Source organism: Protopterus annectens, chromosome 10.part0 (genome assembly GCF_019279795.1).
Source record: "Protopterus annectens isolate FY-2018-M chromosome 10.part0, PAN1.0, whole genome shotgun sequence".
Classification (NCBI taxonomy): Eukaryota; Metazoa; Chordata; order Ceratodontiformes; family Protopteridae; genus Protopterus; species Protopterus annectens.
In genome coordinates, this window is record NC_056744.1 from 1134951845 (window position 1) to 1134978362 (window position 26518).

A 26518-nucleotide genomic window follows, 5' to 3' on the forward strand; every position below is an offset into this window, starting at 1 on the left:
ACAGTGGTATCAATCTAAAACACTACATGAGAATGCTGGAAAGGATGAATGAAATATATACACACTGTAGCAAAAAATAATATGGGCAATAAGCAATTGGGATTCAAATCATTGTGGAACTCAACTAACCCAATGTTTGAGTGAGTAGAAAAGGAGCTGGAGATAAGGAAAACAGTCTAACTGAGCATTCCAACATTTGGAAAAAGTATTTGATAAGGTCCCAAGAAAGCTGATACAGGCAGTCTTGCAATGGTTCAAAGTCCCAGAAACACTGACAGAATTAGTGCAGGCCATGTACAAGGACCCAATGACAAGTACAAGTACAAAAACAGTGTCAGGCTCAGAGGAAAATTAGCATGCATCAGGGATCATCTGTGACTCCTCTACTGTTCATACTAGTGATGGACTACATTAAACAAACAGGTCGGAAGGGAGAGATCAACAAAGCTGCTCTATGCAGATGGTTTGGCAATACAGACTCTGAACCAAAAATTCCTAGAAATGACAAGGGAATGGAATACAAAACTGAAGACTTTTGGGATGAAAAGGAGTAATAATGGCAGCAAATGACAAGGTAATCAAAATAAGATGAAAACTGAGAGAGAAGGTAAAATACTACATGTTAACAGCTTCAAGTATCTAGCCTTTTTGAGGAGGTAGACTTGCCTAACCTGACTTTTTTTGTCCCATCTATGAGCCAGATGGCAAGCCAGCAGGTGATGTAGACATTTATACCCAATTTCGTAAGCTTGTCTACAATGCCCTAGTGGGGTACTGTGTTGAACAGTTTGGCCAGGTTGAGGTAGGCAGTATGCATCAGTTCACCCTCATCCGTTGCTTTGGTGACCTTCTCAAAGAAGTCCACCAGGTTGAATAGGCAGACCTGCCTGTTCACAAAACCAAACTGGACTGGATCCAATGTCTGAAAGTTTCCTATGTTTTTATTTATCATGTCCATAATTAATCTTTCAATAGCCTTATGTATGAGACTTGTCAGTCTTATTGATCAGAAGTTTCCCCGAGTTCGTGGACGGCCTGCCGTTGTGCAACCAGATAACAGTTACAGTCCTCCATTCACCTGGCACAACGCCTGTTAGGACATTAATACTGAATATAATGCTACTACTGGTTCCAATATGTCATGTCTCATCCTATTAAGGAGGCATCATGGGATACCGTCAGGACCATCAATGCAGTATTTTTGGCATTGCTTTGAGGACCTGTTCCCAAATGATAGTTGAGCAAGCCATAAATGTGCTATTTCTCGAGAGGTGACCAGGGGAAAGTGGGCCAAAACTGGACATGACTTTACTGACCAGTAGATTAGCTATATTCTCTGGATCAGTATAGGTTTCACCATTTACAATTTGGGATCAGTATAGGTTTCACCATTTACAATTTGTTTAGCACAGTGTATATGAATGAATAAATAAATAAATAAAATTGTGCACTTCACACGGACATTTTGTACATAGCTGAAGACTGCCTTGTGGTTGTCTTTAGCTTGGGAGGCTACTTTCACCTCAAATTCGACTTTGGTAAGACTTAACTAGTCCCCTAAATTGTTTATTTAGGTTGAAGAGTGAGTTCTTATTGCATTTCTTATTTTTGGCCATAGTCTTTTTTTTTTGTTATACAATCTATTGATGGTGGGATTCCACCAGGATGGCTTGTTTTCCGAGTTTGTCATGTACTTACTTGGGTAGGTACTCTTGCCATACGCAGCTGTATACAAGACTTTTGTGAACAATTCTGCATAGGTGGAGGTGTTCCTTGGGTTTTGGGGGAATTGAAATTTTGCTAGGGTGTCACTTTAAAGTACGAAGTTTGCCTTGGGATAATTCCTAAAAAATCCAGGGTTATCTTGTGTCTCAGGATTTATTTTTATTTTGAAGAAGACGGAGTTATGCTCTGACCTGACCAGTGAAGACATTGCACTTATGGGCGTCCAACATTCCCTCATATTGGTTAGGAATACATCAAGGATGTTACTGCCTCTAGTGGGTGCATGGACTAGGTCTTCCAGGGCATTTATGTTAAAGTTCAGGATTCTTTGCGCCTGCAAATGTCAGGATGTATATCACTCCCAGTTTATAATAGGACAGTTGAAGTCACCCATGAGTATGGCGTTGGGTTGAATGGTATGGGCTTTTTGGATCACAGAGGGTGACCGACAGCTTGCAAAGATATGGTAAGATACTTTATTTAAGGTGAATTGCACATGGAGGAGCTCATGTGTATCAAACTGTTTGACCAGTCTTGAGGTGTTAAACCATGTCACAGTAACTGAACAGACATCTACATTTTGTAGGGTTAGGAGAGCCTGCAGGGAATTTTTTTTTACCAGCGTCACCTTTAGATTACTCTGTATTGGTTTGGCTAAGTCAGATGATTTACCAGGTTGGCAGTGTCTAAAAAAGGCACTATGGGGGGGTGGACAAAATTTTAGCCAATATTCAGAAGCCTAGACAGGGCAAGTGCAGACCATCCATGATGAAGCATCATGGTCCATCAACCATGTCCTCCCAGGATGATAAATACTGTACCCCACACCCTTTGAATGACATCAAAAACTAAGCCAATTATTAAAATCAATTATTTGCTTTTGGATTGCTGCATCATCCTTGGCGAAGGTAGAACGCTGCTTAATGGTAGACTCATACTAGCCCGGGACACACAGTCAGAGAGCTCCATAATGTCCATCATCTGGGGAGGTACGTCTCAGTTCATTTATTCTCACATAGACCAAGAGTGAGTCATAATGGTACTTGTGGTTCAATGACCTGAGTACATGCGTAAGTTGGCGGATCCTGACCCCTAATAGGCAGCTGACTGTAACCCTCGCCGTGCTCAGCCTGGTAAGTGGAACGTCAGAGTGCCTCACAATGGAGTCTCTTATGACCAAAATGTTGGATGTGTGATAGTATGCCTTATGGGATTAGGCGTAGAGATACTGTGAGTTCAGACCAAGTCTGTCAATGTGAGTGTTGCTTTGGTAGTAAATTTTTTGAAGATGCTGAGGGTCTTCTTCTTTCGGCTTTTCCCTGTTAGGGGTCACCAAAGCGGATCATCTGTCTGCTCATGATTGGCAGTGGAGTTTTACAGTGTCAAGTTGCCAGCCTGGCACCCAACCTTCCACAGAAGGCACACACATGCACACAATCACACCTAGGGCCAATTTAGAGTGCCCAATCTGCCTACAGCATGTCTTTGGGATGTGGGAGGAAACCGGAGCACCCGGAGGAAACCCACGCGACCACAGGGAGGACATGCAGACTCCGCACAGAAGGCACCCCAGCCAAGGATCGAACCAGAGAACCTCTTGCTGTGAGGCAGCAACGCTAACCGCTGCACCACCGTGGCCACCCTTTGAAGATGCTGAAGGTTCTTATTGTAATTATTATAACTGGGAAGCCTTTAAGGTTTTGGTTTGCATAGATTAATTTTAGCATCTCAGCATATGTGGGTCTATGTTTTTGTCTTGTAGTGTGTGTGTGGCAGATATTGTATATTGCTATGTGTTTTGACAACTTTTTTGGTATTTGTAGTGGCTGTATGTGACATACTGTATCAGATTGTTTGAGCATGAGGTGATTGTCAGAAAACATGAGACAATTTCTACATAGAATGTCCACTTCTACCAAGCTGGCTACACAGACAGTAAAGTGCAGATCCATGGCTCCAGGTTTAAATATTGTGGGTTACAAGAGAAGTGGTACCACGGAATTCTGTGCTCCTCTTTGGAGGTGGAACAGATTTCCTAGGGTGCTACTTGGGTAGCAAGTACAATCTTAGAATAATTTCAGAGAGCAAAACCCTTTTTGCACAGTGCCCCTCTCCTCCTTCTCTCACCAGGAGCAAAGCATAGTACCAAGCTGGCCCATAAGAAGCAAATTAACTGTATTCACTAGGGAGGTCAGGATACAATGTCTGTCTGCTCCATCTCTCACCAGGAGCAAAACAGAAACACTAATCACAAGTTGATTCCTGAAAAGCAATTCCCATGCTTTACAGTGATTGGTAGTCTAGTCTCAGCTGTTACAGATTTTAAAAGTAAGAAGGAAAGAAGGGATTAATGCTCTGAATAATGCAGTATGCACCACTTCATTTGGTGATATGAAACTAAGGCTAACACCTTAAGAGTCAAACGGGAGGACCTTCCCAGCTAGATCTTTCAGTGCCCAGTAGAATGAGTAGATAAGATAAGATGAGATGTGGAAGAGTTTCTAAAAATAAATTTATAGTAAGAACAGGCAGCTCAAAAGCCATCATGTTTAAAAATACAACAGGAACTGTGCGAGTGGGTGAAAGAAAATCTTTAGGCCAACAGATTTCTCAAAACAGGAAATAAAACACAAACATATCAGGAAATGCAAGAGCCAGCTATAAATGGCTATCAGCTCAAGTGCAGACGCAAACCAAGAAAATAAAATCACTTCCCTGGCTTATTTTCTGATTTTAAAACTCCAACAGATAGCCAAATGCAGAGTGCTTGCAAAGACTCATCTGTATGTAAATACAGTTCCCAAATGTGACTAAAATGTATGGAAAGACTACATGACATGATAGCCAGAATAACATGGAGACTGTCTAGTGTGCAACGCATATAACAGTAATAATCTGAGAGAAGATACTACGTCTTATCTAGAAAGCCCGTGCACTAAAGATAGAACACATATTTCATTTTGGAGACAGTCTTGACTGATACCGATGCAAAGTTTTCAGAGGTTGTGAAATCATAAAACAAATGTTGGTTTAACCAATGTATGTGAAGCTGTGTTTTTGTCACATGGAGTACTTGATGCAGTTATCTTGGATAATGATCCATAAAAAGAAGTCTTTGGGTTGAGCAGATTTTCAGAGCAATGGGAATTTCAGTACATGACCTCTAGACCAAACCATCCACAGCCTGCTGAGTGAGAAGACAATTCAAACTTGAAAAAAAAACTCATGAAGAAAGATCAGAGCACTAACAGTAACTGCTACCCGGCTAAGCATCCAGCTTTGCTGAAACACAGATTAAGAAAATGCAGGGGAGTACCTCTATCACCTATTCAACTGCTGACAGGTCCTAGACTAAGGAATATACCGTTGTGTCTCTAATTCCTTACCACAGTCTAAAGACACCGGTTCGAGCACGAGTTAAGTACAGGAAGGAATAGGAATACACCAGTCTACACAAAAGATGTATTGTAGACTCCTACTTTCTTATTTCACAGGAGCATGTGTACTTAACTGAGAGTTTTGACACATCTATTAACTATTTCAGATCACAGACCAATAAAAACTAACGTAAAGATGCAGGGTAATAAAGTAACAATGAGACAATTGTACTTTCCTTCTTATCGGTTAAAGACAGCAATGAATTAGTGGAAATGATTTGAGTTATTACGGACAACAAAAATTTATTCAGAAGGGATAGCTAGTAAGCTAGATAAAATGAAAACAGAGCTCAAAACACGTCAGAAATAATACAAAAGGAGTTATGGGAAAGAAGTAATAGAAATTATTTAGAGGGATTGACCAAGGTTAAAGGAATAACTGCAGTGTTAAAGATAAAATAAATCAGTATTTGGATAATATTCATTACATCAGAAATACTGCCAAGTAAGTATTTGTAATAACACCAGAGCACAAAAACTTTAAACACACACACAATGACTGAAGCAACAGAAAGGGTTGCTGCCAAACTTAGGAAGCCTATAACAAGAAATACAACCAGAATTATGCCAAGGTTAGAGGAAGACGAGGCTCAACAATTAATAGCTGCAATAGGAAGTTATAAGATTTAAAAAAAAAACTGCCTCGGAAAAGATGGTATTTCTGTGGATGTGTGGAAGTTGGGGGGGTGACTGGGAAATTGTTTAACATTTTTTTTAATTGAGGTGGGGGAGACAAAAACTGTGGTGTATATACATTACCCAAAAAGGGCAAAGATAATCAAACCTAGCTTCATATAGACACTTTTCAATTTTAAACCATGACTATTTGCTTTATTTATTTGACATTTGTTAACCGGGAAAATCAGACTGGGTCAGGAACCCATTTTCAGTGGAGGCTGGGGAGAAAAGCTCAACAAAATAAAACAGTGACAAAATAAAAAGTGCAGAGATATCAAATTTACATGTGGGAGTGTAGGTTACATAGTTACAAGGCAGACAACTGGGATACATTTACAACAGTAAACTTTGAAAACTAAAAATACAGAGATACAAGTTTATGCATTTAGTTTATCAACTACAGTCCTTTTTAGGTAGACTGTTGGTACACAATTTGAAAAGTTTTACATATGCAGTCATTTTTTAGGTAGACTGCTGTAGGTCTATACTGACTAAAACAATAATAACGGTGTTGACAAAATTGATATATATGGAATAATTTGGTTTTGTGGAGCAAAAGTAAACACCTGACATTCAAGAATCTGTTGGGACTTTGTGAGTAGGACAACGGTAGCATTAGCTATCCCTGGTAGAATAACAGGGTCTATTTTATATATTCGAACAATTAAATGTTCGAATCACTAAAGATCAAACTTTAGTGATTGAACATTTAAGTGTTCGAATATATTAAAAAAAAAAAAAAGTAAAACTAAAGATTGTAAGTGGGGGTGCAAGCCCCCCTGCACCCCCCACACCCCCGCTACTTAAATATACTAACTCCAAGATTGCGCTACAGTGTAGAGAATGGGAAATTTTCCATTTCTGCACTGTAGCACACTGAAGTGTGATCTCGGAGTTGGTATATTTAAGCAGCAGGGGGGTGCAGGGGGGCTTGCCCCCTGTTTAAACCCTTTACTTTTTTCTTTTAAATATTAATTTTTAATATATTCGAACATTTAAATGTTTGATCATTAAAGTTCGATCTTTAGTGATTTGAACATTTAAGCATTCAAATATATAAAATAGACCCGAATAACAGGGTTAATAAAGGAAGACATCTGATCAGAGGCAAGAATTAAGGGAGAGAGTTCCTCTCCAGCAAGTTGTGTTTGAACACAGGAACAAGTCAGGGTTGTCCTCCTTCCCCTTTCTTAACTTACTATATATTTAGAGCCATTAGAAAAGAAAATAAGGGGCTAACAAATTCAAGGACATAACTGGTGTGGTAATAAAGAAAAGTTAGCATTATTTGTAGATGACACTATTTACAGTTGATAAATCCAAAAAAGGACATTTCAGTGTTGAGTGATTACTATTTAAGTGTATAAAATTAAACAGGATTCTGTTGCAGCACCTAAAGAGATTTGGGAAAACAAAAGATATAGTAAGATACAAACAATGAAAATGTCTTTAGCCCCTTCAAGTTTTATATCCAGTCAAGTGCATCAACCAGAACAGAAGTTGCAGATGATGGTAAAGAGGTGAAGGAATTTATCTGGGAGGGGAACAGATCAACAGTTAGTGGGATGAGTTGATTTCACCATAGAACAAAGTGGTTTAGAACTACCTGACTTGAAGGGATACCTTAGAGCTAGGTTGCAAAGGCTCATGTATACAACACAAACAGAAGATTATAGATCAAAGTGGAAAGGGATGATAATGAAATGGGGGGTTGTTCAGGAAATAAGGAGAAAATGGGATTTTGGATGCAGATCCCTCAGCAGAATAACCACCTCATATATTATATTCATAAAGTGTCGGAAAATATTCTAAGAACTAATCCTGCACAAGAATGGAGAGAGGAGATTTCAGTGTAAATGGGATATACAAAATAGGCAAGAGGGCAGTGGAATTGACTGGAAGAAATTAGCAAAGGAACCATGGTACTGGGAGCAAATAACAGGAGAAAGGTAAGAGAGTGGGACTGCGGCTAAGCAGAAATTTGGACTACAGGTTAGAGATAGACTTCCCTACCAAAGATTGATAATACAGTACAGGCAAAGAGAAAAGGTAAGGGAAGTGTTAAGTACCAGCTCTGATAGTATTTTTAGTTGATTCTAGAATAAAAGCTGCTATTAAAAAAGGGTTAATTAACAGGGAATACAGAATACTGCATAATAGCTATAAGAAACAGAAAGGATTAAAAAAAAGATTGTAAAAACACTTTTGCATTCCGTTTTCACCAAAGGAAAATGGGAGGACATCTGTATAGTTCACAAGCATTCAACAAAATCCAAAAGGCTTAAGATTTTTGCTCAGAACTTTGTTGTAGGTATTATTTGAATATTCTTAAACAATTTTGTGAAATTATCACTTAAAGACAGGTGCACACACACACACACACACATTAGAGATAAAAAACTATTAACATTTTACATATTCAATTTACATGAGTATTTTTACACACCTAGCCGACTTTGGAGAATAGAATTTATGTAATATTGAAGAGAATAAAAACTGTTAAAAAGAAAACGTGTGTACTGCATGTAAATAACTGAAAATGGAAAATATTTCTATCATTTTTTTAAATAATCTATTTATATTAATGCTATACTTAAAGATGTGATGATTCAACAGAAATGATCAAAGAAAAGACTCGTAATCTTTTTAAAAGAAGGAGACAATGTGAGAGTGCAATAAAATTCAATAAAGATTCAGCCAGAATGAGCAGTTAAGAATTACAGACAATTGATCCTTCATTGCTTGCATCGAGGATGGAATGTTGCTTACAAGAAGCAAGAGATACAAAATGCATACAAACAGTACAAGCACTATATTCAAGATGCCTTCAGCCAAGAAGTACATCAAGAAGTTTCCAGAAAGATACCCGAGAAGGTTTCTGCACTGACATTTCTGGAAGCAACAGCAGAGAATTATCCACACAGACTGCCCAAAGGGGACACTCCAGATAACGCTATAATAAGTATACAGCACAGAATATCCCAAATATTTAAAAAAATGTCAGCTTACTGCACAGATATCAAGATACTCAAGGCAGCTACAAGGACTGATAGGTGCTGAAACATGTTTTAATTAAAATGGTGCCCAGTATTGTACTAATAAATTCCCTTGGCTTTGTAAATGAAACACTGAAAAGTACAATGAAAAAAGTGATAAAAATGCATACTGAAATATCCTTGTGCATGTGAAACATTTTTATCTATAATATAAATACTAAGAGTTCATTATAATATTGGGAAATGAAGTGCCGTGAAGGATGACACACAGCCTTTAACAACATATTTAATGAAAAAATATATCTATCTCATGAGGTCAGAATCTAAAAACCACGATTTGCATTTTTAGGACTCCTTAATTTTTACAGGTAGAACACTAAATGTACAAACTGTGCTGGTACAGTAGACAACCATAATGTATGCTAATGACACACTGCCAGCAAATATCAAGGACTGCACTATCCCAGGCTGATGTCTTATGAATGACCAAGTCTACAGAAAAATGCATAAAGATGAATCTGCTAAATCTTAGTAACCTCAAAACTCAAAGCCTTTCTTTTCATCATTGCCTAACATCACAAATAAACTGGAAATTGGGAGCACTTATAATCACCTAGAATTTTCTCATTGACTCTATCCCATGTTTTCAGACATACCTCATTGATAACATTAAGTATGGCCTGCTAAACCAAATCTGACATGTGATGCATATATTTTTATCAATGCATTTTCAAAAAGGAGAACATAATATTGACCTTTCTAAAAAAGACTAAAAATGGTAGCTTTCATGTTACTGTCATTTTGAAAAGAGAATAAAAAAATCAGTTTTCTAACAAGCCATGCCAATCTGCTATTTTTCTCGAATACAGCAGTCTCACTTTCTGCAGCATCCTTTTTAATGAACACACCGTCACACAAACCAAACCAATACTGCTGCAAGTATAAAAGTTTTTTTTTGTCTACCACAGGGATGAAAACCTAGCTGTGGCATGGGTAACCTGAATTTGAGAAACAGGCTCAATCAATGAATATCCAGCTGGTGTGTGTGTGCGTGGGGGGGGGGGGGTTAAGTGGCTGATGCCAGCTCTCCTTTCTCAGGAAAGAAATGGAAAATACAGTCAAGTAAAAAAATCACCATAGCAGTAAACTGTCTTAATAGATCATTGTTGCAGTTACATATAACTGCATAGGTTATGTCCTTGTCCAGGATATGATCATCAGTCAAAGCTTTAGGGTGCCTTTTATGTGTCCAAACTGCCACTGGCTCAAGCAGAACCATATAAGAGGCAGTTTGGGCACCAAAAATTTCAGAGATGTCTTGTCCCAAGAAGGGAGGCTGCAGTTCTGAAAGGGAAAAACTACAAAATGTAGCTATATAAACAATAGTATATATACTATATATCCACACCCTGGCAATATATGCACACACACACAGACACACAGACACTAAAATAAAAACAAGTATGGGGGTTTGAGGGAGGGGGCAGATACTGAAGCATTGATCTATTAGAACATTTATTGTTAATCTAAGTTTGCTTACATCACATGTATTAAGTTCAATAGCTAAATCAATGTTGAAGTAGTCTAAATGTTATGGGTAAATTACCACAGCTTACATATAGGGAAGTGGAAAGAATTCCAGCTTCCAGGAGCCCCTGGAGAATGGTCCTTGCAAAGCTTGCCTTGGACCTTGAAAAAGACCAAGTTGATACTTATGCCATACTTTTACTGTCCACCACTTTGCAAAATTCCACAGACTAAAGCAAAGTTCTGACAAAATGAGCCCCAAAACTCTGCCTGGAAGTGGCTTTTATGGGGAGAATATCAGAAAGAAATAGCATGAGAAAATCTTCTGAAAACTGTCTGTGTTGACTCTGGAAGTCCCTCTTCCTTACCCTCACAGGAGAGCAAACAATTGATCAGTTTACTTTTTGTGTTTAGCTCTGCTCAAGTAGTAACCAAGTTGCCTGTAGACATCCAGAGTAATAGGATTCTTTCTTCCTTGTTTTTCAGGTTCTGGAAAGAAAACAGGAAAATTAAACAAACAGTCTAGCTTAAAATAAACTCCAAAACCTCATTATGCATAAAAGAAAGATTAGTTCTCAAATAAAGCCTGTCCTTATGGAAAATGAAGTAGGGTTTATTCACTATAACAGCTTGTAACTCAGTACTCCTCTTGCTGATGTCAGAGCAATGAGTAAAAGTTTTCTATGCTAAGAACCTCAAGCAGAAGAAATGTCAACATTTCAAGCACAGAAATAAGATCCCAAGGAGGTGCCACCTCTTTTTCTTGGTGGGCACATATGTAAAACCTCTTCAAAAAAACTACTTGACTTGAGGAAGGAAGAAAGGGAAATGGAAAGTGTAAGGGCAGACAAAAAAAATGACTGAAAGATGCATCTTGATAAAAGAATAGCACAAGCCAAGCCAGATGATAAACTCTCACAATTGATAAAAGAACCAGAAGGCAACCAGGCCTTGAAAGGGTCCTGGTTTTTAGAGTGGCAGCAAATAGGAAATCTTTTCCACTTACACATGTATACATTTTCAGTAGCTTTTGTTTTGCATCTTTAACACCTGCTGCATATCCTCAAAGGTGGCCAAGAGTTTTCAGGTTGAGATCATAAGGATCATTGGAGGTTACTAGACTAATTGCCCTTACAAGTCCAGCCAAGAGTTTATCCGCCAAAAAAGAAACCTCAGTCAGCACATGATGCCCAGTCAATGAGGGACACAGGTGGAACCCCTGGGACAAATTTGTGGTTTCCCGTCAAGGTTGCGTTTGAAGAGGGTCAGCTACACACTCTGTTTGACTTGTATGAGAAGTCTATTCCAGAGACAGGGCAGCCTCTGGGAGACAAACCTTTCCCTCCAGCAGGTTTTATTAATCTCGCATATTAGATTTAGGCCTTTCGAGAGGGTAATGTGCGAGGAGTTAGACTTGCGGATATGGAGCATCTTTAGTAGGTCAGGGTCCGACATTGTCTTGTAGGAGAGAGACAGATCACCTCTGAGCAATCTGTATGATACCAAGTACATAGATAGTGATTTAAGCCTGTCCACATAGGACAGGTGTTGGAGGCCATGGATTCCCTTTGTGAGGTACTTCTGTGGCCTTTCCAGCTGCTGTAGGTGTTTAAAGATGTACATACCAAATGGGGCATTGTACTCAATTATTGGCCTAATGAATGAAGAGTACAGAGAAGTAATAACCTTTTTTCTGCATCCAATCCCTTTACTTATGAGATGAACCAAGTAAAAGGCTTTTCTGACCACTGCTGCAGATGTACCAAGTAACCTGTCATGTGCAAGGAAATCCAGTCTGCTGTAACAGTTGATTGTTGCTTACAGTAACTGTACTTGGCCAGTTACAGAAGAAGGAAGAACCGCTGTTATCTAGGTCAAAAGGGAATCACTACCACAATTCCAAAATTCAAAATGTTAACGTGTCAAACCTTGGAATTGTGACAAAACAACTGAGAAAGAAAAGTTCTAGGACTGGTCTCCAAGTTCTCTCTTGTGTCTGGTATTAGAAAAATCCTTAAATAAAAACCTCTGCCTATCTCAGCTAAAGGCACAAGTTCTGAAAGCCCAAGCCAAACATATGCTCTACAATATGATGAAACAAGGACATCTGATTTGCAGGATAAGGGAGAATCTCCTAAAATAGAGGAAGGGATTCCCACCATCACCTGATCCCCTGATGGATAAGTCTTAGAGTCATAGATTGTTAATGACCTCAAGGGCCGTTCTAATCCTAGACAAAATTTTCCCAAAAGAATAATGATGCCCTGTATCCAAACAGGACATTGAGAGCCAGGTATTTATAAGCCACCTCAGTCCAAAAGGGACATGGGTGTCAGGCCTGGTGTAAATTTCCTATCCCCCATCCACTGGTCTAAGTTGCACTTAGCATGGATGGGAAGCCTGTTCCATGGAGTGGCAATCTCTGGGACTTAAATCTGTCTGTCCAACATGTTCTGTTTAAGTCACAAAAAATTCAGGTCCCTAGACCTTGTAGTTCTAGTACTCTTTGGCTTATGAATATGAAGGAGATAAGTGTGGGGTATGCAGACGCCTTGTAAGCCAGGCATAAATCACCCCTCAGCAATCTACAAGAGACTGATTAGAGGAAAAAGGCTTCAGGGACCTCTGTATAAGGCAGGTTTATGTCTTGTATTCTTTTTAGAAGGAACCTCTGAGGTTGCTCTAATTGCTGCATATACCTCGTCAGGTATACACCAAAGGGAGCACAGTACTCTATGACTAGATAAAGGTAGAGTACTGTGGGATAATTACCTCTTTGGACCTAGATGCCATGCCCTTACTTATAAGTTGCACAACAAAAAAGGAATACCTTTGACCGCCATGTGACCACAGTGGCGAGATAAGGCTACTCTCAACGTGTGTACCCAGATACCTGACCACTGGGTCAACTCTTACGGGCGTATTATCAACATGGTAATTAGCCATGATGGTGAACTTCCCAAAGGGTACAATTATGCATTTCTTAGCAATGACTTTAAAATCACGGCTTTTGCACCATTTGTTAGTCAGAGATAGACCTTCTTGAAGAATTCTAGTGTCTGCACTGAAGGCAATGACAACCCCCAGCTTGCAATTATCTGCAAACTTAGCCATCATAAACCTTCAGCATCTGCTTCCATTTTAGGGGAACAGATGCCAAAAAGGAGGGGGCCCAGTATGGAGACCTGGGGTACTCCGCTAACGACTGGCCTCTTGGTGGAGGTGGCCTCACCTATTTTGACCTTGTGTGTCCTATGAGTGAGCTAGATGGCTATCCAGTGGGTGATAAAATTGGTTTATGCCTAAATTAGTGAGGTAATCTATAACAAGAGTGGGGTATTGTATCAAAAGCCTTGGCCAGGTTGAGGTAAGTTGTGTGCACAGTCTTACCTTCATCCAGTGCTTTGGTAACCCTCTCAAAAAAGTCCACTAGATTTAACGGGCATGACATTCCCTTAACAAAGCCAAAGTATGATGGGAGTTATCTCTATCCTCATTTATCATGTCCATAATGATTCTTTCCATGGCTTCATATAGGAGCCTGATAAGACTTATGGGCCTGTAGTTACCTGGATCAGTGGGTGGACCTCCCTTGTGTAGGGGAATGACTGTAGCCATCTTCCGTTCTTTGATCACAAAACATGACTGAAGGGTCCAACTGAAAAGTGATTCAAGTGGACCAGAGAGGTCATGTTTCATGCTATTTATTAAACATCTTGGGATGTTACAGGGGCCCATTGATACTGTGCTTTTGGCCTTGGAAAGTGCACTGATGGCCTGTTCCCTAACAATGGTTGGGGGGGGGGACTGTGGTATGGGGAGCTCATGTAAAAACACACTTGGCCAAGATAACCGGATGCCACTGTGGAAGATGAAGCTCCAGAGTGAAGTAGAGACTTGAAATAAAAACAGGGTGGAACAGGAAAGGCCAACAGTCATTCTGACTTGTTTGGACTGTCCATGGTTCTGGGAGGCTCCCCTTTTTTCTTTGAACTTCCTTGACACTGCTTTTTGAAACTTTGCTTCTTAAAACTTTACCGAGACTGCTTATTCAGTTTCTTGGAAAGGAATCCTGAAAAATATTTTTTTTTACTGAACTGTAAAAAAGAGGGTTGAAAATTTGAGTCACCTCTTCAATCAATTTCTCTCTCTTATCAATTAAGGACTTCAGCAGCAGAGCAATCAAATAACACCTCTTTATCCAACCAAAGCATAATTCAAAATTTCAGTGTTAACATTGGTAGGTTTTGAGAATGTAACCAAGGAAATCTGCTCATAATTGAACTAGTAGCAGCAGCTCTGGAAACAGCATTAGCAGAATCATTAAAAGCACTTTAATGAGTATTTGGTTGCAGTAGGAAGGTTAATAGCTAGTCATCTTGTGCTCTCGAAAAAAGCATGTAAAAATTTTAATATGCAATTCTAAAAGTTTAAATAGTAAAGTAATAATATCCTTCCCCAAATCTGTCAAAAAGCCTCTCCATCCTTGATACAGAGAGAATAGGATTAGCATGTTTAGTAGTAGAAGACTTTAAATCACTGCAGAATCTAATTTGTGGTTACAGAACAGTAAAGTATGTGTCTGAGACACTTTACAGAACCCATCAGACTTTGTGGGAGAAGTGGGACGACTGTCAGGTTTAATGCAGGCTGTTAAGAAAACATCCACAAAGGCAGACAGCTGCAGCTTGAAAAAACTCCAGCTGTAATAAATCATAATACTTTTGCTGGGAGATAAAGACTTCATTCTGTTCCCATCAAGTTAAGAATGTCATAAAAAGATCATTTTTTTCTGGAGAAGAAGCTGAAGAAAACACTTTCCTCAGAATAAGAATATTCAGCTTGAGGAAAATTAACTGAACCTGGCTGAAAATCCTTGTTAGACTGTAAGAGAAATCTTCTTTTTCTATTAGAATGTAGTGAGAAACACAGGTTAACGCATGAAAAGCAGAGAGTAATCCCTCTTCATATTGTCCCTGTCTATAGTTAAAGAAATAGGAAAAGAAGCGTGTTTCAAGTTTCTACTTTTTCTTCCTGTGAGACTCTCTAGAAAAGGACCAAGCCGTGACAGGAGCACTAGCTTGGGAATCAGGCACCTTACACCTTGGCTAAAGCCATAAACCTTCATTCACTCCTATGACCCAAAAACAACAGTTCTCCCCTTCCCAGTGAGGATAACCCTAAAGCCACAGAGCTTGTGCCAGCCTCCTGGTCCTTACTGGCTTCTCAAGGAACTACACCAGAGGGACCAACAGAAAAAGATGGATGGTCTGGAGAAACAGTTACCAGTGACTGAGGTAATGACAGAGCCTCCTGAACACCCAAGACTTCCTAACAAGCTTCTTTTCTTTTGATGGTGGAAGAAAGAACAATGGAAACAGAAAACTGCTCAATGTTCATGCTTGCAAGAAGACCTCACAAGCAGTTAGAGAAGCCTACATTAGTCGGTAAACCTCCTGACAAGAAACTTAGGTTCAGAGGTAAAAAGTACCAAATTCTGCCCCATACACACCAACTCTACATAAATATATACAATATAACTAAAAAAAATATTTTTTTTTATAGGTGTGTCGAGGTGTCCACACAAGCTCTTCATAAATAAAAATTGTTTCAGTAACACAACAGTCTCAGAAAAAAATGTCTTACCATAAAAATAACAGTTTCACAGACAAAAAAAATGTTTTTTTTCACAGAAAAAGGATGTAACTGAAGGTTTTCTTTAGAAGGGGACTTATCTGTTCAGCCTTGAAAGGATGGCTAGCCATCCATCAATTCAACATAGCCCACACAGGCAAAACACTTAAATGGCAAGAAACCTCTGAAGCTTTTGGGACCAAATCGGTCTTATATGGCTCTGTTCAAGCAGTCAGGATGGGTGCATGAAAGGTACCTCAAAGTTTTGAAAGCTGGGTGGTAGTCATATCCTAAGCAACTATATTACCTCTACATAGCACAGGCTACTATAAAAGTGCTCTACACGATGGGGGATTTACATCTCACAGCTGGAAAACCCACTAGAAGAGATTGGGGTGGTAAGATTATCAATGATGTGCACAACACAAATAACATTACATGACTCCAGACGATATTAGTGCCGCAATTAATAGGAGCAGGCAGAAACCCCATTGTCTAATGTAAATTAGTATGCAGGGACAACTACAGAATATCATGGCATGTTCTCCACGATGGGTTTAGTACTACTCACCCCAGTGCAAGTTTATATCCCCAAGCACTAAAAAATAAAATTAACAATAAAAACAGACCGATAACGATAAACTCAATGCAAAGTATAACAAAATAACTAAAACAACAAACTCACGCCAATAACGCAAAAATAAAATTTACGTCAGAAAACAACAAAGCTTTCAGGTATAATCCTTCTTCAGTGCAATTCAACAACAGAATAAAACTCTCAGATAACTAGCAGTAAATGACACAACCCACCAATGACAAGCCAGCAATTAAACAGCTATGTAATTAATTTAAAGGCTTTCTTAAAAACCTCTCAACGTTTCAATATGAACAACACATATAAAAAAGTTATCACTCAAGTTGCATCTGTTTTTTGTTGTATAACACTCTAATTTTGTTGTCAGTATAAATGTGCACGAGCCCTCTGCCCCCCCTACACACACACACACACACACACACACACACACTTGTATACCTGTTGTCATCAAGTAAAAGAGAAACAATTAACACAGCTTCAAAAAAATATTAGTTTACAGTTTCTGTTTTGTGCATTATTTTCTCTGTTACCTGCAATTCAAGAATTTCCTAGATCCACGAAATCCATGGTGCGGTGTAAATAACCACTTAATCCATTAGAAAGGCTATGCTAAAACACTCCATACAGGCATATAAGCATACCCAGTGTACTCTTTTTTTATTAAATTTAAAAAGAATATGAAATCAAGATACATTTAACAAAACATATCAAAACAACTATATACAAGGTCCATAACAAAAACTTACATGAAACAAAACCATTACTACTTTTCCAATAAATCTCTAAGCTTTTGCCATGATAAATATTTGTGTGTGAAATCTGTTTTTCTCCAATAAACAGTTTGCAAATTCTTCGTTACATACAGTCTGAGCTAGGTAAACAAATTCAGTAAAAGAGAGGATATTTTTACTCTACAGCTAATCTGGACAATATGATTTTCCAGTAATCAAGATTAAAAAATTGGAAGCAATTCTATATGTATGAAATGTTAACAAAAAAATAATAGAATATTAGATAAACCACAGTTAAGCACAGCTACTACACAAAGTTGGAACAAACTACAGCATACTGCTATTTATGAAGTTAACAAACGCAATTGTCTATAATACTCCTCTGTAGCCTACAATCACTTCAGTGTTTACTGGTATCCCTCCAACTGTGCCATCACCTTCATATGCAACACAAGTCAAAAGCCTTGCTGAACTCCAGGCAGACTCCATTCAAAAGATTAATAATATGACAGTGTTATTACACCATCTAAAATATTGTAGAACTGTATAAATGTTAATCTCATCACTCTTAAAGACACACATTAATGAAAATCTGCCCAATGAGACTAGTATACCTGCCAGTCAACAAATATAAGCAAATATACCCCCAGACAAGCAACACTAAGCTTACAAGAATAACATAATTAATGACAATGACGTAGCAATACTGCATGATAGAGAGAAAATAGCAACACATCTGTACCACTGTAACAAAAATTAGTACTGAAGTAAGGCTGTACTATCTGCACAATTATGACATCTTATAATAAACTGAAGGGATACTTTATCATGACTTGGTACACGTTTAATCTTTAAACACGTTTTTACTTTAGAACGCCCTTCTGTAAATCCAATAAAACATTCCAGGGGTGTGCATGGGGAACGTTTTCCTGCACTTCTAAAAGCATGCCACCATAACCTCATGTTATACAGCCATCAAAGCACATTTATTACAAACGGTACAGCACCCAAGGAATAAATGGTATTCCTGTGGAAGCTTGGAAGCTTGGAAGCTAGGAGGGAAAAACTGAAAAAGATCCGGAAGGGTTTAACGGTATTTTAAGACACGGAGAAGTACCAACACCCTGGAAGAAAGCAGTGGATGGTAGATGTAATACCTACAGAGGGTAAAGATTCATCAGACCCAGCTTCACACAGGCCCATTTTAATACTAAACCATGATTATAAAGTGCTCATGTCTATAATGGCTAAAAGAATGACAAAAGTAATGCCAAATTTGATAGATATGGATCACTGTGGTTTTGTGGAGGGGGGGTGAACATTTGACAACATTAACAGAACACTGATGATCCAGAAAGAAGCAGAATGTAAGAAAATACTATTGTTGTTGGTGGGTCTTGTAGCACAGAAAGCATTTGACAGAGTAAGCTGGGATTTTATGAGCAGGGCAACGGAAGCATTTACATTTCCTGAAGAAAATTATAACGTTTATTAGGAGGATATATGAGGGATCGGAAGTGAAAAATTAAAATGGATGGGGTCCTCTCTGATAACTTCTGCTTGAGCAGAGGAATCAAGCAGGGGTGTCCTCCTTCCCCTTTGTTATTTGCATTATACACTGGAACCACTGGCAAAGAAAATAAGGGACTCAGAGATTCAAGGATATAATTGGTATGGCAGTCAATAAAAGCTGATTCTATTTGCAGATTATATTCTTTCATACCCGACAAAAAATAAAGACATTACAGTGCTGTGGAACATTCAGGATACAAAATGAATTAAGTTAAAATAAAGACAATAGTGGTAAATTATGTACTCACCCACAAATTGGTTCAGCAACATCCATACTTATGGGGACATGACAAAATGAAGTATTTAGAGTATGGAATAAAAATTACTCTGGTGTGGTAGCCAAGGATATGTGAGAAGAGACTAAACAAAAGATAATATAAAAACTGAGAAACTGGAAACTTTGTTATACGGATATGGATAGTAAGATACAAGTAGTCAAAATGTTTTAAAACCCTTTAGTCTTATGCACAGGGCAGGCACATTTTTATCAACCAGAGAAGAAATTGTGGATGGCAATTAAAGAGTCTAATGACTTTTTCTGGAAGGGGAAGATGGCAAGAGTCAAGTGGGATAAGCTGATTCTTCTAGTAAAACAGGGATCACCCAATTTGAAGGGGTATTTCAGAGCAACACAGTTAAGGCTCCTATACATATCACAAGCAGAAAACTATAATTCAAAGTGGAAAGGGATGATGTTGAAAAGGGGGAAGCTAAAGAAACATGGAGAGACTGGGATTTCTGATGCAGGCCTTTAAGGAGAATAACAATAATCATACAGAATATTATATCTATAAAACAGAAGAAAGTATTCTAAGAACTAAGCCAACATGGGAATGGAGAAAGGAGATTCTACCAATAGGGATGACTGCAATTAGGAATATAGACAATAGGCAAGAGGGGGATGGAATTTACTGGAGAAAACTGGCAAAGGAACCAAGGTATTGGGAGCAAACAACTAGAGAGGGAAAGGTAATAGAATGGGAAGTTTCCAAGAATCTATATGAAATGCAGGTTAGAGATTGATATCAGAGTACAGGCAAAAAGAAAGAAATAGGTGGGTCCTAAACAAAAGACTAGCACTAGTAGAGTTTTTAGAAAAATCTAGAACAGAAGCTGCCATTAAAAAAGGAATAATTACTACAGCATATAAATATTGCACGATAACTAAGAATCAATCAGAGGAGGTTAGAAAGGATTAGGAAGAGAGAGTGGATAAGCAATTTGCAAAGAAACAATGGGAGGATATATGTATAAGATGCAACAAAATCTAGACTTACGACTTTTGCTTGGAAATGTTTACAGAGATATTTTTATACCCCAAGTAGACTCCAGAAAAATTTTCCATAGGCAGAAAGCAAGTGTTGGAGTTGTGACAGGGAAGAAAGAGGCACTTGGAACCATATTTTCTGGGACTGCGGTGGGTTGGCGTACTTTAAAGATTCCCTGTTGGATGCACTGTCAGAGATGCTGTGTGAGCGGATTGGTGTGATGAGGGAGATTATTCTTCTGAGCAATGCTACAGAATCACAAATGCCTAGACATTACAAGGCCTTGCTGTGTCTAATTATTGTGGCTGCCTAAAAAAAGCAATTACTAGTAAATGGAAATCAAAATCTAAACCAACTAAATTAGAAGTAGTGAATATAGTAACAGAAGGAGCAAACTACACAGGAAAAAATGGGAATTGTGGAAACAATACATACAGGAGAGGAATGAGGTTTAAAAGAAAGCAGGACTTAAATGTGCTATGTAATGTTTGACTGAAAATGATTGGGTAGATTATAAGTGTTTGCAACTGGGAGTGTCAGTATGGTTTGTGATGTAAAATGCTTGCAACTAGGATTGTATCCGTTGGGTTCGTTTTTCATTTATATAAATGTATGATTGCTTATGTCACAAGTGATGGTTTAATAAGGATGTTTCTTCTTTCAAAAAAGGGGCAGGAATTGAATAACTTACGTTATATTGCTTAAATTATGTATTTATTTATTTATTTATATTTGTTGACCGGGAGTGTCCGACTGGACGTAGGTCCATTTTCAGCGGAGGCCCGGGGAGAAAAGCTCCACAGTTAAAATAAACAGACAGTAGTTACATTGGATTACATAGCGATTAACAATTTACATAGCAATTACTTACAACATATTTACAGATGAAGAACATAGTACATCAGTGGACAACTAGAATCTTTATCTGTGAAGTACATAACAGACATTAACAAATGTTACAATAGGAACTTCCTGCTGTATAAAAAGTACTAGGCTTATGAGCATCTGAGCTTGCTATAATCAAGGTAGTTAGTGGAGTGGAAAGAAAGGTAGTGGTTGGATGGAGTGGGTGATATTAGAGTGGGAGTTGCAAGGGCATAGCCAGCATGTTTTTAGGTGCGCTTTTAGTAAAGTTTTGAAGTGGGTGCATGATGGTATGGAGGTAATTGTGGGTTGGAGGGCGTTCCATAATTTGGCTATGGCACAAGAGAACAGTGCTTCACCAGCAGAGTTATTGGCTTTAGTGATCTGTAAGTGATTTTTGTTGCTGGATCTTAGTGGTCTGGTAGTGCGATAGGGTTGGAGTAGATTCTTGAGGGATGGGACATTTAGTGGATGGTTTACTAGTTTGTGGGCGAGTGAGAGTTGATACCATTGAAGGAGGTGAGGGAGTTCAAGCCTGCCCAGTTCAGCAAGTGAAAGACAGTGGTGACTAGTGGTTATATAATATATAACAAAATATGTAAAGTACAATGTTTGCGAATGTTAATTTAATACAATTTAATTAATTTTGTAAAAATATAAATTTGATTATGTCACAAGTAATGATTCAAAAATGGTACAGCAGCCATAAACCATTAAACTCAAACCTACATTTCACCTTATTGCGTCAATGTGCCTAGACAGGCTGCAATCACCTTAATAGGAAGTGTTGCACAGAAGCTTACATCAAGAGAATGTCTATTTGTCTGAAAGAGTCACATTTTAGTGAGCCAAAAATGGATGAGCCAATTTAGATGAAATGATATATGCTGATGACTGACTTTCACAACTTACAATGAAGTTTTGTTATCTTGGAGTTAGTAACAATAAGTAAGAGTGGGAGACGAAGTCCTCAGCATGCAGAGTGTGTGTGTGTGTGTGTGTGTGTGTGTGTGTGTGTGTGTGTGTGTGTGTGTGTGTGTGTTAGGGGCTCTGTTACATCCAATTGTGGTTCACGGGGAAACAACTTGATCAGATGAACCATACTCAAGGGACAGCCTAGCTGTAAAAACCAATGTGTAGCCGCCAACACATTGGTATTCAGATGTGGTGCCACTGCACACAAAAAACAAAAAAAATAAAAATAAAAAACAAAATGGAGAAGTACACATCTGTGTCAATTTCATCAAACTCAGTGAAGAAGTGTGAATAAAGAAATCCTTTCTACCATCACTGGTGCAGATACCGGGACTGCCAGACAAAGAAAAGGTGTTCAGCAAGCTTGATGCAAACATGTGCTTTTAGAAAATCTGACTGTCCAAGGAATAATACACCACCTTGCCCTCCATCTGGCCACTGTTCCTTCCAAAGACTACCATCTGGCATTACATCTGCTCCAGAACACTTCCAGAAGTAAAGATCACTGGTCTTAAAGGAAAACTCCACCTTACAATTAAAAAAAAAAAAATCTATTTTTACTCTCTCTGTTTTCCCGAGTTATTTTACCATTTCAAAATCACTCTAACTGCTTCTTACAGAAATGTAATATGTTTTCTGCAAAACGGCTGTCAATGGAGCTTAACATATCAACGTGATCTCATTTTTCTTCAAGCCTCTTTTCCATAATCCATTTCAAGTCTGCTTTATACAAGTCATGCTAGACATAAGGAAGTACTGGTGTATTCCCATTCCATTGACATATAATGGGATTAGTATCAGTTGCTGCCATATTATACACTGTAACAGGACTACGTCTTTTATTTCTTGAATGGCCCTCATTTCTGTCCATCTCAGGGCTTGCTTTACAGTATACAAAGGAATCATATAAGGCAATTTTAACTTACTTATGTACAAATACTAGCAACTCAATTCTATATTGTATAAATGTATAAAGATATGTAATTGTTGGAACTTTTCTCCCCGGAGCTCTGCTGAAAATGGGTTCCTGACCCAGTTGGACTGGTCACCAAATGTCAACAAATAAATTAATTACACAGCTACAACCAAAACATTTGCTAAATTGCAGGCCTTTGTTCAACATATCTTTTTGTATTCCAAGATGAACTGACAGCCCCTCCCCATACACTTTGTAAATGTGCTGATATTTTACAACAATTTCAAGAAAATAAATGTCACAGACATCATTGATATTACAATCAAATTATCTTAAACTATAAAGTATAAACAAATATTTAAAGTTTAAAGCTTAGCATTTCAATATTGTGATGCTGCTTATGTAAATTTGTCAAAAGAGGGACAACTGCCTTTGAACCACTGACTGATTTAATTGCTCTGTTTACCTCTGAAAGGCATGGCTACATAAGAAGCAGCTGTGAATAAGTAAGCGTTCTTCCTCTCTGCAGTAAAGACAATGGAAAAGTTTCACACTTCTCTATCTTGTTTACAACAGCCTGAGCTCCTGGCTACAGATTTCTATGCATCTGTGCTATAGCTTAAAAAAGTGGGTGGCCTTTCCTTTCCTTTGATACCAAAATGAGAAAATTAGCATTTTATAAAGTACAAGCAGGTTTCAGGTACCTATAAAGTACTGGAATAATACTGTAGGGAGAAAAACAACCTAAGAGTTGAGTTAAATTCTAGGAGCAGGTGGGAGTTTTCCTTTAAGACTTCCAGAGGCAGTCTTCCACATGGAAGATTTTCCACTCAAGAGAAAAACTGGTTGAAATATGATACCAGACTACAAACCATGTTAAATGGGATCTAGAAAATAAATATTACAACAAAACTGGATAAGTGAAAACTAACCAGAAATTATGTAAATGTCTGCACTCTCATCAGACCAGCCAAGGGGTTATAAATCCTGTCTCACAGAAAACCAGTGAAGTTCATAAGATGAAGTAGTTGTCAAGCATTGCTCTGAAGCTTAATGACATGCTGAGCCAAATGAAACAAAATACATCCAGTGTCTGACAAATATATATGCGTGTGTGTGTGTGTACACACACACACCCCTATATAAAATGGATATAAAAAGTTTATACACCCCTGTTAAAATGCCAGGTTTCTGTGATATAAAAAATAAGACCACAATAAACCATTTCAAAACTTTTAATGTGACCCATAACATGTACAATTCAATTGAAAAACAAATCTGTTAGGGGAAATTAAAAAAAAAAAAACATGCAATAAGCTGGTTGCATAACTAAAACTTTGTTAAAGCACCTTTAGAACTCTCCATTCTTCAATGGTAGAAAGGCATTAATGCATTCAAAGGTTAAAACAGAAAACATCTTCTGCCACTCCAAAAAATGGGGAAGACAATAAATCAACTAATACATCACACTATGTCAATGGCTTAGCAGACAACACGTTTGCCTTTAATGGCATGAAGATAAGAAGGCTGTGGGACTTCTACCCCTACAACAGGTGTTTGGATTCATACTAGCACTATAAAGCAGCATGAAGAAGCGTTACGCACTCCTGATGTGCCATACTTCAGATGACACCAAGGTCACACACCTGCGTGAGTTAGCGGCAACTAACACTGATGTAAAAGGTCTCTCAGCGCTTATCAAACAGAAATGGAATTTCCATAACATCTTCTCCAAAGTACCTCAGTAATACAAGTAACACATCAGCTATGCCCTGAAAACAGGCCATACCTTGCGAGATAAGCCCAGTCAACAGAAAAGTAAAATCAGTAAAATCTAGCCAATCACAGAATTTTGGTTTTACCAGATTCATTACAGTCACATGCACAACTTACTCACCCTACTGTTGCAAAACGAAGATGTGGGCATGGCAAAGAAGTTATCAAATGATCAAGACTGAATTTAGTCTGCTAATGTTGAGTGGTGGGTGACAAAAAGTTACTGGGAAAGAATTTTATCAGGGAGAAAGTGAACATCCACAATGTTTTCTCTGGTTTCTTTTAGTGTTTTGTAAGTTTACAAAATAAAATCTAATCTTTATGACAGCAAAACCAAATGACACTGCCTTTTCTTCCTTAGAAATGGAAATGTGGTGTAGTATGTAAATAAGAGAATGTGCTAGATTAACACTGTGGGCAGAACATTTAGTTCAAGTTGTATGTGCTGTGGTGTCAATACCCAAGTTACTGAAAATAAAATAACACAGTTAAGCCTACATGCTCTTGCTCAAACGGTGAATCCTTTAATCAAGAGAACTGACATGTAGCTTAAAGACTCATTCACACTGACATGTCACTGAATGCCCGTGGAGACCGCACTACATTTACTCTGTCCAATATATTAACATACATTGCAATACGTCCAACATTAACATGAATGTTTCATAATTAACAGTGCAACAAGCACCTCCAAAATGCACAATTTAAACGCAACAACCACACTTTTGCTCTGATGTGCAAACCTCAACAGCAGGAAGAACCTCACAACCCTGATCTTGATAAACCTGCTGTCCTCAAATTACACTCTACCATGCAAACCGCAGCATAATTTATATGCTGTAAAGCCCTATGAAAACGCTTTAGTTAAGACTAGCGCTAAGTGACAAATTACTAAACATGATGATAAACCTGAAGATTTTGCTGCACAATCACCTGACAAAAGTGCATCAACCACGTTTCTCATTACTTACAACCAATGGAAGATTAACTTAAGGATTTCAAACAGGATGAATGCAAAGTCATAAAGCCAAAAGGGAAAGGAACAGAAAGAAAACAATTGAACAAATCGAGTGCATAATTTAGAAAATTAGACGTACTATCAGGTGAGCTACTTATTTGCCTGGATACCGCAGGTACGTGGAAAACAGGCAGATGAGAGGACTTCTACTGTAGCCAAGATGTTTATTTTCTCCCCTTCTGACAGCGGGCGGTTCCTCTAATGAGAAGCAACCTGATAACGTCCTGTTTCACGTGACTTTAACGTTTTGACGTTCTAACACGCATTTTCTTCTGATTCGGTGGTCTGTTAGAAAATGAAAATACAGTTTGGGGGAAGTCGTTATTTTTGTTTAGTCTGAGTGTAAAACTTTAAGGGTGACCTTCGTTTGTTTTATTTATTTTTTTTGCCTCACGTTATTGCGGTATTAATTACAAACATTTCGATTTTATTATAAATTACTGAGTATTTTAATCAGTCAAAACACTTCGCGTTATAGTTTTATAATTCTTAAACAGCACTTTGATACCATATATGTGTACCTTTTTTGCCTCACGTTATTGCAGTATTATTTACAAACATTTCGATTTTGGTAAACAACTGAGTATTGTAATTAGTCAAAAACACCGCGTTACAGTTTTACTTTGATACCATATCTGTTACAGTATTTTAAGAGAACTGGGGTAAGTTTTAGAAAGTGTCATTCATTTTGGGCCTTTATTCCTGATTGTGTAATAAAAAAATCGGGGCAGTGTTTTCAATTAATCTGTTTCAGTATATTTTTTTAGAAGACCTGTTGTTTTTGATTTTTATGAGCAAAATGTTTC

The 26518-nt window shown here is 38.1% G+C and overlaps 1 protein-coding gene across 1 annotated transcript in view; it reads right to left on the reverse strand.

Moving 5' to 3' along the window:
• USP33 (ubiquitin specific peptidase 33) overlaps nucleotides 1–25919 on the reverse strand; it is a 1637494-nt gene extending 1611575 nt beyond the window's left edge. Inside the window, exon 1 of the mRNA XM_044085858.1 lies at nucleotides 25792–25919. The gene's annotated coding sequence lies outside the window, so the exon portion shown is untranslated. The remainder of the gene's footprint in view (nucleotides 1–25791) is intronic.
• Between the last annotated feature and the right edge of the window lie 599 nt (nucleotides 25920–26518).